Source organism: Hermetia illucens, chromosome 2 (genome assembly GCF_905115235.1).
Source record: "Hermetia illucens chromosome 2, iHerIll2.2.curated.20191125, whole genome shotgun sequence".
NCBI lineage: Eukaryota > Metazoa > Arthropoda > Insecta > Diptera > Stratiomyidae > Hermetia > Hermetia illucens.
Genome location: NC_051850.1, coordinates 106,714,085 through 106,732,390, shown reverse-complemented (window position 1 = coordinate 106,732,390; position 18,306 = coordinate 106,714,085). Strand labels below are relative to the sequence as shown.

Genomic DNA, 18,306 nt, shown 5'->3' with positions numbered 1-18,306 from the left:
AGGTGAAATGCTATCATCGAAAATTTTGCCCAGAGGATGTTAGCATGCCAAGAGGATTTGGATGCGCATAGGAGAACGGAAACGGAAAGTGGGCTAACTCCGCCCCGTGATATAATATCTAATGATGGCTCCACGAGGCAGGGAGCGGAGTCCGAGGTGATTCTAGTAGGTAATAATCCTACACTATGGCGTATTCAGGCCAGTCTTTTGAAGGTTTCCACATTTCAACCTTATTGAAACAGAACAAACAAAAACAAAGAATTACTGTTAATTAAGTTCTGTTTTACACCAAACCTTATAAATGGTGGATAATAACTCACTGAAATAAAACACTCTCAGAAGACCGTTTTACGCATTATTGTTATAAAAAATCTGAAACAAATCTGATTTTCTCAAAAGCTGGCCACACGCCATATTCGACAACCTTTTAACCACAAAAATCCGCGATTCGCTGATATATGTCTATAATATCTACATACTACATATATATTTCTGCCAAATCACATACAAATTCCTTCAATGGCAATCAACCGAAAATCTAATAGTTCCAAATTAGCTTCAGACCGAAATACTTGGATCTGCTGCTATAAATGTGTAACATTGACTAACCACAAAACCAATTAAATCTCAGGAGTGCAGCGGTGATCATGGTAATGATGGACACGATTAAGTTTCAGATATACAGGGTGAAGTGGAAGAAATCCCATGGACTGGCTTTCGGTTACTGTCATTAATTCTTGAGAAACAAAGATCTTAAACTGAAAAAGTGTAAAATCTATGTTAATAAATAGATAATGCTTCAATTTCGCAAGCTTTTCTTGATGTTAGGCATTCAAACTTTATTTCGAATGGGCTCATATACTCGAATGTATGTGTATATACTGAAAAACAATTTTTGAGCACCATGTTGATGATGATCCGCAAAAATATTAGATTGTCATGACCTTATATAGGGTCAATAACATTACAAGTTCACTAACAAAAAAGCATTTCTTCTCAAAATATCTTTAAAATCCAGGCAATTTACAGCATTTTAAGGTTTTGTGTGGAACAAAAACCTTATTAGAATCGATTGTCTGTCTGTCACACCCGATTTACTCGGAAACGGCTAAAGCTACTATCACAAAATTTTTTGAGAACCCGTGGTCTGTGAATCGTTGTACACACGAGTGTATATTCATATATAACCATGAATCGTGAATTTATCGCACTCTAAGACCTATATGACGTTATCGTCATATACAGTGAACTCATATAAACGATGGAGTCGGAGTTTGAAAATACATATATCAAGGACTATTTTGAATTTTTAGCTAGCATGGGAAAACATACACAGACAATTTCTCCCGTAAAATGGACACAAAACCTCTATACCCGAAGCGGACAGCTTCCGATATTCCAACTTGTTATATTTTGTACAAGGAAACTGGGAGAAGTATTTTTGAATTCCATTTGATTTCCTACGACTTTCGTTACTATACAAAACGCCACTTGAATCCAAAAGTTAAACTAAACAATCATATCGCGAAAATGTCCTCCTGGTTAGCACTCACTAAGGGAAAATGAGTTACATTAAATTGTTTTTGGAGGTGTGTCTACTTAAGGCCGCTAACATTTCCGGTGAATTTTATTTGGCCTCATTTGCCCTAATGAGGAAATTGACTAGCCTCTTTCCAATTGATGGTGTCTTTTATTGAAATTCCCAGAACGATTTTATTCAACACGCAAAATTCAAGTTAAAGCTTGATGTGTTACAGTGAAATAAGGGAGTGTTTCATAGAATCGATTAGCTGATGGGAAGATAGCAGTTTTGAAGATGGGTTATGTTTGATAGGCAATGATTTTCACCCTCAAACAGAAATTTGGCTAGTTGACGTGCCTTTACAGATTTGATTACTCAAATCCAAAGGGCAGAAAAAGTTCGTTGTCAATAATATCACCGATGAAAGATCAATGTTGCTTCCCATGTCAATTTTCAATTTATTGAAAAAATAACTGCAGGTAAATGTATCGAAAGATTCATGATATAGAGCAAGGGCTAACTTTCTTTAATAACGGTTCTATGTATGCTACGGCTCTTTCTCCGGGAAAAATGTATCCGTTGTAGTACAAACTATGTGCCAGTTCGTATTGGCATTTGAACTTTCTTTAGATTGATAAAGCTTCGCATAAATTTGCATAGTTGAGCAGCCTACAGACTATTATCAGGAATATGGCGATCTCCCAAAATCGCTCAATAGCTAAAGGACATTATTAAAGCGATTTTTGGCATGGGATCCGTGACGCCTCAACACTTATTGGAACGCAAGAGGAGAGCTGCAAATCTAAACTCATTTCTACAGGCAAAAAATTATTTAAACAAAAGGTGCGATAACTCCAAACAAAGTGATGCTATTTCTTACGAATCGAAGTGCTTGGAATTCTCCTGAAATCGTTTGCCATCATTCCGGAAGCATGAGATTCTTGTAAGAATCAGAACAGACGTCAAGATTATCTGCAAGTTCCAATTTTAGTTTCAAAAGAAGAGAGGACTGTTAATATCCTCCCATCCTGCAACTGTGAAACATTTTTCCATTTTTCACTAGCCAGTCGATGCCGTTAGTTGCCATTATCTTACCGACCGATGGAAACGACCCTTATCAAAAGCTTAATGAAATTTTATCTATAATTATTTTATGGGGACGGAGCTATGAGTCCGAGACAGATTTAAGACGAATGAGTCTTACCTATTTTATATTAAAAAACCATAGATTGTGTCCTAAATATTCATTTAAGGACCGGACAGAAAAGACTTACTCTTAACTCTCTCTCAAAAGCCTAAAGACTCTTCGCGAGATAATTAGCACGATTGAACGGGCGCTATACCACTAATAATAAACCTTATATACCATAGAATGGGTATACAACAATGCTGGCCATTGAAAGCCAGAATACTGTTAGAGATCTATCTTACTCATTGCATAATACCTATACTATGGCTAGAGTGAAGATGGTAGTGTATTGCCATGAATTGGTGATAATGGTGTGTACCAGTATTTCGGAGGGCACTCTTCGGAGACTCTGCCTCATCCACCATATTCGCCGGACCTTTCGCCAACCGACTACCACTTTTTTAAGTATTTGGATCATTTTTTGGCGGAACAACAGTTTAGGAATGAAGACGCCATCAAAATTGTCTCCAACGAGTTTATCAACACCCGGAAATTGGATTTCTACGAAACTGGCATACATGCTCTTGTATCTCGCTGGGAGAAGTGTTTTGAATCGACTGGCATCTATTTTGATTAATTAATTAAATTTTTGTAAACTTTACAGTCGTTTCAAATTTTAGTACCAAATCGGCCATTTCATGTACAACAACCTAATATATATATAGTTGCCATTCATCCCTAACGTAATGCACCAACCACGCCTACACGTCATCGTACATGTTGCATTTACAGATTTAAACAAAGCACCAATGGCAGATGTAGACATGCTAATGTATCGAGCAACATCACTCAAGACCGTAACGGTACACTACATGATTACAGTGTGGTCAGCATTGCACTCGCCCGAGATTATTACCCTGATCTGTCTCAAGTACTCATTCACAGCTGAGTCGACTGGTATCCAACGTCGAATCACGATACAAACCCCACTGTGACTAGTTAGATTTGAACCGCGACCTTCCGTATGACAGCTTGTACTCTAACCACGGACAATCAGCAATTACCGTCTGGAAGGGCGGGGTTTTTGGAGCAGCAGGGTGTTTAGCAGTTGACCTCAACCCAAAGTATGTTGCCTGATCTCAACCTCAATGTATGCTGCTTTGACACGTTGATAGCAGCTCTGATACTTCCTTAGCATGATGTTACAGTGGATGAATGTGCGAGTATCCTTTGCAATTTTCATAAACCACTTACTAAATTGAGGCCCCAGGAGGAAAGGAAGATATTAATACAAGTCGGTAGACCGGAAGCTAGACGCTTCAGGTATGAAAGGTTTTGTGTATTTCTTTTATAAAGAGGTTTGGATGTGCATTGGACCCATTAGCATGTAGCACGCAAAATATGCATATATTATGTGAAAATATCCACTTTCAAGTGATACTGACATTCATAGTCTTGAATTTGCAGAGGAGCGACCGTTTTGACCTAGTATAACTTTGTTAATAATAGTGCGTTTTTCAACTAATTGATAAAAGGTATGAAATGTATTTCGGAGCCCAGGCACCATATAGTGGCAGCCTCCTGATTTTTTTCAAATTTTTCGGTTTGGTAGTTTCTGAGAATGGCCCCCTTAAAGGAATGATCACTTTCAACCCCCCGCACTCCCCACCTTTTCAACAAATGTCAAAACTAAGACCAGCTTCGAAAAGTACTAACCGAGACCTTTCATTTGATACCCCCCATGACTATATTTGATGGAAAAAAAATGTACACCCCTCTTTTGCATGTATGGGGACCCCCGCCCCCCCTTTAAATTCGACATAAAAGGATGTAACTCACTATATGCATGAGCGTTCACAGTTCCTACCTTTCTACCAAATTTGGTGCCAATAGCTACAACCGTTTCCGAGAAAAATGCGCGTGACGGATAGACAGACAGACAGTAAACCGATTTTAATAAGGCTTTGTGTTTACACAAAACCTTAATAAAAAAGGTTGTTATTCTTTGCAGTAAGTTTACACTGAAAAGATATCTGAAAAAAATATCGCAACTTTTTACGCATCCTGCATACATATGTATTATATATAAGTAATGACGGCAGGAATATACATAAAAAATTAAAATTTCTCCTATGACCTTAAGAAAATTCGCGCCCACTTTAAATTAATAACTTCTATATGTATTTCTTCCTAACACACTATTGTTAGTAACGCTACTCTCCGGTTTTTAGATTAAATTTCTTCTTGAATAATTTTGTTACACAATACATCCCAAAAAAGAACAATAAAATTTTTACTTACATAACTCTCCGAATAGAACTACATTTTTTCGAAAAACAATGCAAACACTGAAAGAAAAAAAAAGAAAATTAATAATTCGGTTTGCGTCACATACGAGGATGTGCATTTACAGAAAAGCAAATTGTTTATCTGATATAAAAACAAGTCAAAATGACTCGAAAATTGAATAGCAACATCACTAAACAATTCCAGAAATGAAATCCTAAACAAATGACCCAATTGCTAAACCCTTGAAAACATGCCACATTTAAATTTTCACAGCTAGAAAATTGTTTTCCACCGAAAAATTCCATCTCTGCTGCTCTTACCCCATTTCTGCTTTGTCAGAATAAAACGGAAATCCATGCAATAACAATAACCTTAAAATCTTGAAAGACACCTCATTGAGCAAGAAAATACTAGAATAATATTCGAGCCTTCAGAAAAATGGAAATGGTTTGCAATAGCCAAGATAGAACTCATCTAGGACTTTTTTTCCATAATACTCTTCTTCCATTATTCATTGGAAACATTCTTTACAAATTCCGCCTTCCTTCCTTGCGTCCTTCCACTGTTGGCTTTTTTTCCTGTAGGACCATTGTCGACGTTGGCTAATGTTCATTCCCCTTTTGCTAGGAACGTGTCTGACAAATACAACACGAGAAGGGTTTCAGGTTAAGAATTTCTCTTGCGGGCTATTAAGCCGAGCGTACTTTTTCTCTGAAATATTTAAAGGTGATAAGTTGCGTTTCTACTGTCGCATCGTTGTTTTTTTGTATTGTCGGAGCTCTACTGCAATGGAAAAGCCAAAGAGCAAAACTGAAATACACGGCGGAGGAGAAAGCACGTCCAGCCGGTAGGGAGCGAGGGTTGAATATAGTGGAAGAACTAAGGGTTGGCTCATATAGACGGAGAGGAATAGGCACTCGATATACGATCTGTTTTCGAAACTTGCAAATTATATTCTTGGAAGCAATATGAGCATGATGACGTTCTTGTTTAGAAAATAGTGTTGTCAGGTCATTGGCTGATGTCGAAACAAAAATGAATGGTTTGTTGGGAATAGTACTTCTATCTTTCCATAGAACATTCTCTCCGAAATGGAAACATCGAAGTCTTTCTACTGGTCATGCAATACAACCCTATCAGTATTCTAGTAAGGGTGGTTGAATTAGCAGCAGAAGGAAGAATAACGAAGGGTATTTTCGTCCAAGTCAACGTCAATGCCGCCGAGTCAATTCAACGACCGTACACAACCAATTCATGAATATTATTCTATTCACTCCCACATATGCTTACGATGGTGGCTGTCAACGACACCAAGGCTGACAAGGTTGAAGAACAATGGCCGAAGCCACTTAAACGAAAACCACTTAAAATTCTTTTCCACATGGGCACGTTTCCAACATCTAATTAGTCACTTGCATCGAGGCACGAACATGCTTCTTGTTTACCGGTAAGGAAGTTCATTAACAATGCCAGGCTTCCTGGATTCGAGAAAAAACGGAATAAGCAATTTGCACGGATATGAGGAGTTTTCAGTCGCCTTTTTCCCAATATCCACGTTGTTAATCAGGGCAGGATCTCATTGGGGGAAACACATCTGTATATCAGTTCCATACGGTCTAAATTGGAGCGAATTTTAGATGAAGTGGAATTAGAGCGCTATTCAGAGTGAGTGAGCAAAGGTATCTTTTTAGGATAAATAAAGTCTCTGTCTAGTCTATTAGCTGCAAGTATATATCATGTCTCGTTCCGTGTGATATTAAGTGTCCTCACAACCTACTTTTATGTCCTCACTCAAGTGATATCGACAAGGATCTAATCGACTAAAACTGTAACATCAGATTGACATTTAGAGAACCACATTATCTCTTAGTCATAGCACTTTGATAATAAATTGACAAGAAGCCAGTAGCTTGAAGTTAAAAGAATAGAATAAGGTTATCTTCCTGTCTTTCCGGAGAAAATTGATGATATACTATATATAGAAAATATTTCGATCCACTTAGGTGATTGAATGTAAATCGCTCATAAGGGATAAAGTAATTAAACGTCAATTACCGACGCCTGGGGTTACAGAAACGGAACAAATAATATATACCTTTGACCTTCAAGCCAACGCAGAGGAAACAAATAATTAATTAATCTGGGCAAAATTATATCCTTGAAAACAATAAAAAAGGATTAAAATTATACATCTAAACTTTTTGTCCGATACAAATTTCTAGACTGGTAGCACCATGTTACAAGCACTTATTCCTTTAGATTTCCGGATAACGTTTTTAGATTGACATTAAACAGGTACTATAAACCCATACTACAGACCTGAACAAGTCTAAGTTCCAAAACTAAGTACTTTCATTGGATAGCTCGCAAACGTGGGTCTACGAGATATAATGGATTATTTACTTACAGTCTGCCATACACTCTAAATTTCAAAAAATAAGTGCTCCCTTCAGTTCTCACCGATCGCAATCTAAATTCAGTATCATTTTACCCTAACTGTCAGCTTCTATCAAGAGTCCCAACAGCTTTGTAAAGCTATTAGACCGCATGGAAGGAAGCAACTTCAAAAATTCAGAAAAATTTCACTTGAAGAAGGAGTGAAGTCGATCAAAATTGTATTTTGTTTCCAACACTTGATCATAGGTGGCGCACTGTCAGCAAGGATTTCCAGAATTAAAGTAGTTTCTAACATCAACGACCAGAAACGCTTCGGATAGTATTTATGAGCTGCAGATTTAGGAATCTAATTAATTGTGAATGAGGAACTGACTACGCAATAGATTGAGGTGAATGTTTGGTAGTTGGGTGTGCTATTTGTACGAGTGCTTACGAGCGCTTAAAAATTACGTTTACAGAAATTCGGATGCCCACATAAGTGGGATGTTGACAACCTCAAAATTTTAATTACCTAACGATAACAAGTCTAAGCACAGAAGTCTCAGTATTTTATTTATTTTTTTATTTTTTATTATCCCAAATGACAACATTTTGATAATTCCGCTGGAAACAATGATGGCAAGAAACTGCGAGACGTCAGGGAGGAAATATATACAGTAGAACCACGATGACTTGTATGGTCAAGGAACTAACGATTTGGTACGAAATATCGGAATTAACAATTACCGGAAATGCAAAATAAAAAAAAAATAACTTTGAGGCCCGGCAAACTTGTACTTGTTAACCGGAAATACGAATTATCGATGTACGAATTATTGGGATACATACTATAGTGTTAAAATAATAAGACTTGGCATGACGTTAAGTGAAATCTACTCCTGTTTATGACAATAGCGTTAGTTATTAATAACTTAGGATTATTAACGTTTGCTTTCAGAAAATTATTTTTAATTTTTAACATGAGTGAAAAAATTCAGTAAAGTTGTTTAGATAAAATTTTGTTATAAAAATGGGTCTTCGTCTTCCCAAACGTTGAAAATGTTAGAAAAGGCCTTTTGTGGCATTGACGTACCATGCGAGCTTTCTTGATCGGTATAAATTATTTATAAAATGAAAATAATGTATTGATGAAGAAGAGCGCTCTGGTCGTGATTCGACGTTTGCCGCTGAGGAACACATCAAAGAAATCAACGAACAGCAGATTGGCAATTAGAGGCTTTGAGTCTATTCATTCGATTTTAGAAGACTCTTTGAGCCTCAAATGCGTTACACTTAGTTTGATGCTAAAGCGACTTATTTGGAACAGAGCACCGTATAATGTGTGTAAAGACTAGATTTCCGACTTCCAGAACCCCATCAAACGCATTATTATGGAAGATGCGTCATGGTTCTGGGCACACGACCCCGTCATTATCGTGCTAAGGATGAGTGGAAATCGAAGAGCTATGCTAAACCAAATCAAAGATCATCATCATGAAAATTTTGACAGTTTTCTGTGACTATCACGACGTTGTTAACTATTAATGCCTTCCGCCTAGTCAATCTATCAGTAGGGAATATTAATTAAATGATATTTGCCGTTTGTATGGAGCAATACGCCCCAAGAGACCGAATATATGGACAAATAACGAATGCTTTCTTCATCACCATAATGCACAATCTCACAAAGCTTTCGTTATCTATATGATCCTAATCCCATCCTGGCTTAGTGACCTATCCACTGCTATTTCCGTTTTCACATCAACACATCCACGGATATCTGATGCGTATGCCCGTGAAATTCCATGTTCGTTATTATCCCATGCTGGATTATCAGAAAGGTGCTCACCCTGCCAGCATAGAAAGAAAAAATCGATCTCTGGGTTATGTTGTGAAATTCGATTTTTTGGTTTCCCCACAAGAAAGCCCGCCTGAACAGTTGCATTTTAGACCTGAATAAATAATAAAAAAATAAACAAATAATCGGGAGATTTTCATTCCTATTTGATGGGAACTATTACCATGCAACTAAACCCTAGCAGACGAAGTACACTGTGCCCAACTAGACCGCCTCGAAGCAGTATGGAAGGAAAAACGTGCATCCATTATGAATAGGTATAATGCTATTTTCACAATGGAAACGCCAGTCCTTACACTGTTGCATTAACTCAGAGAAAAATTGTAGAGTTAGGTCGTCAGAAGTTGGTCCAATCTCCATACTCTACAGACAGATTTTTTCTTGTTCCGCCCGTCGGACAATCAGTTCAAAGGAATTAAAGTGGCGGTTCTCTAAAAACCGGACTTATGGATTTCTTCTCATTCAAGTAATCTGAATTTTACAAAAAGAAAATTTTGTTCTAGCCAGACCGTTGCCAATATGTAATAGACTACACTGGTAATCATGTATTAGATGAAAAATGAAAACTATTTTTTTTTAAAAAAACTTATGCATACAACCTAAACTGCGCGCACTGTTCCAAAGGATGTTAATATGGTTAGTTCAGGAGGAACCAGAACGCAAACTTGTCTCCCCCCTGCCGATCAAACTTTTGAAGTGTTCCCTGATATGGTCCAGGATGATTTGGGCTAGTATATTAATGGCAACAGAAAGCATGCCACCCTCGTAATCTCAATGTTCTTCCGCCTCTTCCGATTAATGGGAAAGATATCAGATTCCTTGCATTAGGTGAATGAATACAGTAGCTTTGTAGAGACAGGGAATGTCGGGACCAATGGCTTCACACCGTTTAAGTGAGTTGATGGCAGGAATAATTCTGCTTCTACTTAGAGGAGGAGTCCGTATTCGCATTTTACGGTTGCTTGTTATATCGTCCATAAGAGGTAGTACTCCTTCCACCTGCAGCTGCTCATCATCGTGGATGAGAGGCCTACCGTTACGCCCCTCACAGAACTATCGAAAGACATACGACCACCTCCAAGTTCCTTCATGATGAGGGGGAAGAAGCCACTCATATCCAAAATAAATCAGCAAAAATGATAAAACTCCTGAAAATCAGGAATTTTCCTTCTGGAAAAAAGTGATATTAAGTGACGAGAGCAAAATTAAAATATTTGCCAAGAAAACACGAGAGATATAGGAAGGCAAAAATCAAGTGTACCTGGACAAAAGTTTAGTGTCTGGAGTAAAACACAGTGAGGGTTCGGTAATGGTGTGGAGGTATATGGCGGCAAGTCGAGTCGGCAAATTTGTGTTTATTGAAACCACAACGAACAAAGCAAGCTATCTTAAAATTAAAAAAAAAACTTAGCTGGTAATACATATGAAATGAATTTCAATCGCATGGATCTTTCAGAACAATGATCCGAAATATACAACTAGAATAGTTAAGGAATGACTGCTGGATAAAACACTAAAACAAATGCATCACCCTCCAAAACCACCGGTCATAAATTCAATTAAGCACTTGTGGGAACACCTCAAGGCGAAAATTTGAAAAAGGAGCATCACTAGCGTAGACTTTTTGAAATCAACCTTACCAACCGAAATGAGTGGCAGAAAAGTTCACTAGAGATGATTAGTGTAATCTAAGCCGGGGGTAGAAGCTCTTCCTAAGGAGAAAGGAAAACAAACCAAATATTAATGGCTCCTTTTTTAAGATTTTTCTGTAAAACAAAACCTTTTTTTCACCGAATATATTCATATGGGGTATCAAATGGAATTAGCAAACATTAGTTGTAAAGAGGACGAGTATGGGGGCTGGAAAGTGATCAATTATTTAGGGTCCTTCTCGCAAACTATCCAACCGAAAAATCTGAATCTGATTAAGTTGTCCCTATATCCTATATGCCGATGTCTGCCTAAATAAAGTTAATAATAGTGAATTATTATATTTTTCTTGAGTGTATACTTTCTTAGATTCATCCTAGAATCCTAGAATCATATCTACAGCATTATAAGCTATGATTTAAAACACGATAGTACAAACTAGTGTCCGGATAGCTGAGTGGTTAGAGCGCAAGGCTGTCGTAGCGGAAGGTCGCGGTTCAAATCTCACTGGTGGCAGTGGAATTTGTATCGTGATTTGACGTCGGATACCAGTCGACTCAGCTGTGAATGAGTACCTGAGTCAAATCAGGGTAATAATCTCGGGCGAGCGCAATGCTGACCACATTGCCTCCTAGTGTACCGTTACGGTCTTGAATGAAGTGCTCTAACACACTTCAAGGCCCTGATCCAACATGGATTGTTGCGCCAACGATTATTATTATTATTATTATTAGTACAAACTTTGGTGGGAATCCCACTATTACTACAAATTTATAATAGGTCAACGTTGTTGTGCAAATTTGCTGATATAAGACTTTAAATATCAGGATCACACTAAAGTGAATAGTCTCACATACTAAATACATAAACATTGTGAAAAATGGTAAACTGTAGGAAATGAAAAAAAGAAACTGAAATATTTATAAAAACATTGCATAGTTGGATCTAAAAAACCATATTGGGTTGGGGAAAATTAAATGTCGTATTTTTTCAATAGATGGCGACACTTAAACATATCTTGTGTTGTACTTATCACATCCGGTCATACTATACGGCGAATTGAAGACGACAATCTGCGTTACAAGTGTCTCTTTGACAGTGTTGTGATCGTACGGTTCAGTCTTAAGTTATAGCGCGTCAAAAATGGAGTCCACAAAGCAAGAAATTCATCATATTTTAAGTTTTTACTACCTGAGAGGTAAAAATGCAACGAAAGCGGAAAAAATTTGTGAAATTTATGGGTCCGATTCTGTAACGATTCGCACAGCACAGTGTTGGTTCGATCGATTTCGTTTTGGTGGAGTGGATGTCGAAGATACACCTACTGGTAAGCTAATCGTCGTAGAAACCGATAAAATCGTCGTAGAAACGGAACGAATTCGACCCATTTTCGAAGCGAATGGTGACTGGTGATGAAAAGTGGATCACATACGATAACCTCAAGCGAAAAAGATCATGGTCAAAGCGCGGCGAGCCGGCCCAAACCATCGCCAAGCCCGGATTGACGGCCAGGAGGGTTTTGCTGCGTGTTTGGTATGATTGGAACGGAATCATCCACTATGACCTGCTCATGTATGGCCACTCTTTCAATTCGGTCCTCTACTGTGAGCAACTCGGTCGTTTTAAGCAGGCGATTGACCAGAAGCGGCCAGAATTGGTCAATAAGGACGGTGTTGTGTTCCACCAGAACAACGCTCGGCCTCACACATTTTTGATGACCCTCCAGAAGCTACGTGAGCTCGGATAGGATGTCCTATCGCATCTACCGTATAGTCCGGACCTGGCAACAAGTGATTACCATCTCTTCCGGTCCATGCGCAACGCTCTTGGTACTGCTAAGTTGGCCTCAAAAGAGGCTTGTGAAAACTGGCTGTCTGAATTTCTTGCAAATAAGGAGGGGGGATAATGAAGTTGCCTTCTAAATGGCAACAAGTTTGCGAACAAAACGGCGCATATTTGATTTAAGTCGGATAATTCTAAGTATGTTAAATAAAGCGTCAAATTTCGATCACAAATATGACATATATTCTTATTCTTTTTCCCCAACCCAATATTAATGTTCAAAGTACGCCGTACACTTTATTTGCACGTCTACTGTACATTTACTATTGAACGAACACTATGGACATCATGTTACCGTAATCAACTCCCCCTCCGACACCACCTTGTCGTTGTTTACTAATACACTAAGAGCGTCCGAAAACATATGAAGGTCGAAACAAAGGATTATAACTCTCCAAGTGGTAAGAAATCATAGACAACGAATCCATCCGCGACTTTGGGAAATCAGGTCGTAGTCGAGGCACAGATTTTGGAGGCCTCACCAGATTCATGCTCCCTCACGGAGAAAGCTGTGGAAGACAGACTCTCCTCTCTCAGTGGAAAACCTGCAAGCGGTATCTACGGCGGGGTTAGCCAGAAAGGATAGTGCGGTAGCTCCTTACAACGGACCACTAGAAGCTGAGTACTCAGAAGCTTTGACTCTCTCCCACCTCAAACACACACACACACGTATGCTCTAATAAATAGATTCCACTTTGGTAATATTCCGACATCGCCTTGATCGTCCAAGCCACTAGAAAGTTCAAGGTCAGACTTTTTTTCTTTTTCCATATTTTGTTATTTTTACAGAACAAAACATTTTTTTACTCGTCTCAGCTTCTCAGAAATTTTAAAACTTAATGTCCCTAGGATAGTCGTAAAATAAAAAAAAACAGATTGTTTGCTGCACTCGTTCTAAGGTCATACGTCTGAAAATTACCCTGAGGTGTTAAGGAGGTTCTCCGCTGTGACGGTTTCTAGAATTCAATTTTTTCAGCCAGTCGAACCCCGATAATTCATACATCGATCTTTCGTATTTCCCGCTAAATCATACGAATTTGCCAGTCCCCAGGGTTGATTTTCTTTATTTTACACTCTCGATAGTTGGTAATCCCGATATTTCATACCAAATCGCCAGCCGACTGACCATAGGAATTATCGGGATTCAACCGTATTTTGAAAGCAGAATATGTTGGGAGTATACAGACAGTATGTATTTTCTTTAATAATTTATTTTTTTAGTGAGTGAATACGCATCATTTTCTAGGACGAAGATTAGGGCTCTCAAACGGCTGGAACAACCAAGATCCGAGGTTTTTCTATACGTCAACCAACGGGAATATAGGATGGCCCTGCTGGAAAACAGAAGAAACGCTAAGCACTTATCAACTCCAGAAGTGAGTTTACGCCAATTTAGGGTAGTATTTAGAGAAAACAATAAAATCAAAATTACACACAAAAAAGCCTGAGAATCACAACCAAACACAACCTTTAACGGTAGGAGGAGCAATAAATTTCCATGACAGTGATCCAGAATTAACTGCATGTTGAGTACAATAGAGCAAATATGAACTGTATTCTTAACTACCGCCAGGTAGCCTCGAAACTTGAACTGTGGAAAACAATGGGGCCTTATCGTTCTCTCGATAAACCATACGAAGCAGAGAAAAAAATAATAATTTCTGACTGCAGAATTAAAGTCATGTTTATTTTCATGTTATCTAATCTGAATTTTGTGCATTGAAATAAACTGGAACACTCATTTCGAATATAACAGCTCTGAACCTCTAGCAGTGAATCAGAGTTTGCACGTCACGCCAAGCAGTGATAAACTTAGTTGGCTATGACCAACTTATCATGCGCACATGCAGATTAGATTACTGGAAAAATTCAAAACTTCAATTGCATTTTAATAACTTTGGAAGCATAAATTATTTAAATGTTTTCACCATCTCCTCATAGTATTTTTTATCACAGTTAAGTTCATTTCAAAAGGTCAATATCGAGTTCGAATGAGGACTTAGAAAAACTAGAAACAAAAGAACATTCTAAGTGATTTCGCCGCGATGCTATCTTTTCTCATGGCGCAAGATAAATGGTTATGATAATTGCCTTCAAATGATGGTACTCATTAGAAATAACATCTTGGAAAAACTTATTGTATCTTCCTTCTGCAGAAGTTTAGTAATTTGTTTTTATTATGACTTACGGGTCGCGCTTGGCTTCCCTGCCGTGCACTCATCCCAAAATCGCAATAAAAATTCATTAAGGAAAAGATTAGTTTTGTTACTGAAATAAGTCTTAATATCTCCCAAAGAGGCGGGTGAATCGATGGGTCAGCTTATTGCACGTTTCGTACAGTATTTATTCTCATGTAATCGAGCGGAATTTAGTTTTTCATAAACTACTTAGCTTGAATGGGGTTAATACAACTAAGCAGGCAAATTTATACTTTTTCAGAACTATATGACTTGTTTGGTTACCTCCTGTAATGAACAGTAATAATCTAATCGTAGCCCATAGTAACTTGATTCCATGCTTAAACCCAAACCTCCTTTAATATGGACATGAAGAATCTTTTCAAGGAAACTTTCATATTACTCACTCTGAGAACAGAATAATCAAAACAAAATTTACAACGTAGAATCCTGAAAGTGTTTGCCTTGCTGAACTGGCCTCCATTCCTAGTCCAAACCATATCGCACTTTGGTTATTTTCCAGAAATTAAGGTCGATTCGAAACCGTATCGATCGTTTTATTAAATTTCTTGTTGGGGGGACAAATTCTTGGAAAATTTCATTTGCACTTCGACATGGATGGTGCCAGAATGTCTAAGTTTATACGACTTTTATGAGAATATCAATGATAACTAAGTTATGAGACCCATCTGCAATAAATTTTTAATTGAAGTTGAATGAAGAACTGATTGCGTTTCAGTAATACAATTGAAAAGAATTTATGCGTACTCTGTGGATATCTGCTAAATCAGGTCAAGAACAGCATCCCCTGGTAACTCAAAATGAATAAATGGATAACGGCATTGTTTTCTTATGATTCATTCGAATCGATGTCCTTATAAATGAAAATTTTACTTTGCGCACAGATTCGAACTTCATGTACTTCGGGGGACAGGCTTGACGATGTGGAGCGTCCATTCATAATCATCAAATTATCAAACAGCCTTGGTCGGGACGACATAATCGATAAAGGACAAAAAACAAAATAAATTCAGGCGATTGGAAGAGAAGAGAGAGTCATCATCGTGGAATTATCCAAGAAGAATCAAGTCGATAAAACAACTATTGACAGAAGAACTCATTCTTAAATTTTGTTTTACAAACAAACAAAGAACATAAGGTTCTGTTGTCTCTGATGGGATTCACACAGAGTAACTTACTGCAAGCTTCTGTAACTAGGTCGAACATTAACTGCAGATTTGTAGAGTCCTAATATTGAGTCATAGATAAGCGATTCCCTCTAAAAATGCGAGATCTCACAAGCTATAGTTACTAAAAATTAAAGTTACACGACTGCTTCCGGACTTTTTTAGTCCTGGCATAAATTTCTCTGAAGCAAGGGACGCGAGGAGTTTTTTACCTTTTAACTCCCCCGACATCCCCTTGGTCAAAAGTATGCCCTCGATGCAAGGTTCTTCAGTTTTCAGATTGACACGGGAGCTTGCGTTCAAAAATTTTTATATTTTGCCCACATTTTCATCTGTTTATGACGTTAATAGCCCGAGCGCACTTCGTCATCAACATCGTATCGAACACCCTGAAACTAACATAAAAGCAGGCCATATCATTTTCCCCGGAGTCTTTACTACGCCTATGGAGTGGATGTCTAAAAAATAACAACTATAACTGATGATGAATTTAGATACCTTACATACCTGTTTCTAGAACTGTTTTCCAATGACTTACGCTGACTCTCGATTTAGATAAGGAGACAAGAGAATCGAACTGGAGATAAACCCCCACTAAACTAAAGTTTTTATTCTGACAGATTCTGACAAAGAGATACCAGATAGGCTGGAAAGTTCGTAGGCTAACATAGAAAAAATATTTTTATTTTTCATAAAATTTAATTTTATTATTGACCTTCGAGGGCGATACAACGATTATAGCGGTCATACAATTTTTCGATACCATTTTTATAGTACGATTTGTCTTTAGCCTCAGTTTCGCCGATTACCTCTTCATCCGTATAAATTCCAGTTTATTATGGAGGAAGACAAACTCACTTCAAACACTGCTCAGAATCGTCAACTCGTTGTTATTTTTGGTCGATTGTGAACTCGCGCGGCACTCACTTTGAACAGAGCTTTCGCATACCCAAACATTCAAGCACGATGTATCAAACACGATCTTAATTTTTAGCCTCAGCTATCTCGAACAACTTCAATTTGCGGTCATCCAAAATTTTTTTCGTGGACTTTTTTATGTTTTCATCGGTAGCAGCCTCTTCAGGACGTCCACTGCGTGCATTGTCATCGGGGCTCATTTCGTCTTGTTCAAACTTAGCAAACCATTTCTCAACGGTTGATTTTCCTGGTACAAAGTCCGCATAATGTTTATCAAACAAACCCTTGGCTTCACAGTATTTTTTTTCGGCAAAAGCAATGATTTATTAAAACCGAAAATTCATTTTCATCCATTTTCTTCAAACTAACAAAAGTTGCTTCTCAAAATGCTCTACCTAAAACTAATAGTCCGAGAGCTGTTTGTACACTTGATTTTCGAAGGTCAGGGTTAACTAAAAATCATATGGATTAGTGCTAGTACCGTCATCTGTGTGTTAACCTACAAACTTTTCAACCCACCTGGTAGGAGTACGGAACACAAGATAAATTACACGTAAAGAAAGGACAGCCCCTCAATATGCTCTAAATGCTAACAGGAATTCCTATGATGCCAATATATATGTATTGTCTCTCGCCTGTGTGAAAAATAACACCAGCAAATCAGACACTTCACCACCAAGCAGACATCCCATAGGCGGGTCAGGTACAGCACAGAATCTCAATATTTCGGTTGTCTGTTAAGTGAATGATGGCGTAAGTTGGTACTTGGCATGGTTAATGGGCCTAAAGTTGCTTGGACAACAAGTTACAAATCTGTTAAACGTAAGGGAATCTTGTCCAGAAAATCAATGGCAATTCGTGGATTGAGATAAACCTATCACGACGACTTTGGCAACTTATTATGGAATATCAAGTCGGAACCTTCGATGTTCGCTCCCGGTCAAGGCTAGTTGCTCTTAGATTACTGAGTAGTTCGGTAATTGCAAAATCCTATGGCAATCCAGAAAACGACATTGTTAAGCAGCGAGATACTTGACTTCGAAAGCACGCCATTTAAAAAAAAAAGAAACTGTTGAGTCCACGAAAATCCGGCGTCGCCTTTGTGTTTACCAAAAAAATAAGCAGGATCTTTTAAGCTTCAAGTCAATTAATAAAAGAATATGTACAATTCAGATAAAAACAGAAACGTAAAAGTTGTCCTAGGAGGCTTCAGTCGAATATTTAGAAAAAAACCTAAACATCAGGTATTAAAAAGGACTCAGGTTTCACAATGTAATAATTGATAAAGGCCTGTGGCATGAACTTATGATAAAAATAGCACCCAAATGTTTATTGCCCCAAAACCAAAAACCACCAAG

At 37.9% G+C, this 18,306-nt stretch overlaps 1 protein-coding gene across 6 annotated transcripts in view; it reads right to left on the bottom strand.

The window, feature by feature from the left end:
- LOC119647725 overlaps positions 1-18,306 on the bottom strand; it is a 253,956-nt gene that overhangs the window by 170,000 nt on the left and 65,650 nt on the right. For 5 of the 6 annotated variants that reach the window (XM_038048824.1, XM_038048819.1, XM_038048826.1 and 2 more), the window contains exon 2: positions 4,953-4,999. The gene's annotated coding sequence lies outside the window, so the exon portion shown is untranslated. Of the gene's footprint in view, positions 1-4,952; positions 5,000-14,134; positions 14,154-18,306 lie in introns of those variants that run through there. The other variant, XM_038048820.1, reaches the window with a different exon arrangement.